General features: G+C 38.4%; 1 protein-coding gene across 2 annotated transcripts in view; it reads left to right on the top strand.

Annotated features, from left to right (window-relative positions):
• Positions 1-1204: 1204 nt before the first annotated feature.
• The window catches only part of LOC107567817 (E3 ubiquitin-protein ligase RING2-A-like), a 17106-nt gene continuing 16676 nt past the window's right edge, over positions 1205-1634 (top strand). For both annotated transcript variants that reach the window (XM_016253594.1, XM_016253593.1), the window contains exon 1: positions 1205-1324. The gene's annotated coding sequence lies outside the window, so the exon portion shown is untranslated. The remainder of the gene's footprint in view (positions 1325-1634) is intronic.

The following is a 1634-nucleotide window of genomic DNA, read 5'->3' as shown; positions in this document are numbered from 1 at the left end:
ATATAAAGTAGACTAGTGTGCTGCTGCTAATCTGAAAGTGTATTCATATGATGCAAGTGTGTATCATTTTGTCATCAGAGTGACATTTTGACAAAGGACTGTTAGGTTTCAATTCGACATAGATGTGACTGGTTTATTTCCCAGTGTTGTGTCTTGTGTGCAAAGTTTTGACACAATGAGCCGAAGTTTTGCAAAAAGTGTTCAAGCAATAGGCAAAAACTGTAAGCACAATTTTGAAAACAGGCCTCGGTTTGTCAAAACACTACACACAATTAACACAACCCTACACCAAAGTAGCACAACACTTCAGATCATTTGCAAAATGGAACACTTTTGTCAAAACTATACACAACTTTATAAAAACAATATTTTGTTACCATACGAAACACATTTCATATGACTTTAATCTTTTTGAACCAGTTGCACACTGCTGTTGCTAAGCTAAAACACTTTTAGCAAGTCTACTTCTCAGTGATTAGAGTACTGTAAATGAAGTACACAGAGAAAGTGCAACTATACAATAGTTCACCAAACACTACACAAGACCACTGCTGTAGCCTGACGAAAATATCATCGATTTCTCTGCATATACCCAAATCAGTCAACATGGAGAATCACAACAAAACATGTCCCAGTTGTCATGCTACTACAGTAGTGTGCATAACACTGTTAGCTCAGCAAACAACAGACACACGTAAAATACTGTATCCAGTACAGGTTACAATGACAGTAAATAACAACAACAAACATAAAAAAGAATCTGAAAAAACTGACAATATTGTACAGAAAATACTACAGTAAACATACTATACAGTATCTCTTCTCCTAGCTGGATCTGGCCAGAGAATTTCATCAACATCACAAGCAATATCCTCATTAGCAAGACAACGCGGGAAGAACCGTCTTTTCACAGCCACAAATGCTGACAGTAAAAAATAAATAAATAAATAAAATAAAAATAGTTTGCTTTCAGTCTTGCTTTCGTGTTTACTGTGAATTTTTCAGCATCTCTCTGCCAATTTCTTTCAGTCTTGTACAGAAATGTACACAGGAGCTCATGAAAGAAGAGCTTTGGGTTTTGAATAACTGTGTGTATATCATATATATCCCAAAATATAATATTCTGGCAAAGGTGTTTGCGACGTAAGACGCTTGCTTTTGAGATGTGCAACTGTGCACTGGGCCGCCAGGGGGCATCGGGCAGGAAGTGAGGGGTGACTCCGCAGACAACAACATCCGGTTTGTGGATGTTTGGATTTTAGGACGGTTTTTTGTCGCGTGTGCTGAGAAAGATGAGCAGCAGATGACAGTCTGACATCCGAGTGTGAGCGATGCTGTTTATTCATTCCTCAGATCTTCATCACCAGCGGATTACACGAACACAAGAGAGCTGTAGTATTGCCATGTGTTCAGCAGCCGTAATTGTAAACATGCGATACTGTGATACTACGCGGGCAAAATATGCATGTCATAATAATAACAGTTCATTGGTTTATAAAACTTTTAAAACCCGGTTTGCTGGAGAGAATGATTGTGTAGTAAAGGTTGTTTCATGAACTCGGCTCTTCTTGTGCATGTTTAGGATTTCATGTGAGTTTGTGTGTGTGTGTGTGTGTGTGTGTGTGTGTGTGTGT

This window comes from Sinocyclocheilus grahami, unplaced genomic scaffold, assembly GCF_001515645.1.
Source record: "Sinocyclocheilus grahami isolate Dianchi unplaced genomic scaffold, SAMN03320097.WGS_v1.1 scaffold1191.1, whole genome shotgun sequence".
Classification (NCBI taxonomy): domain Eukaryota; kingdom Metazoa; phylum Chordata; class Actinopteri; order Cypriniformes; family Cyprinidae; genus Sinocyclocheilus; species Sinocyclocheilus grahami.
This window is presented reverse-complemented; position numbering and strand designations above follow the sequence as displayed.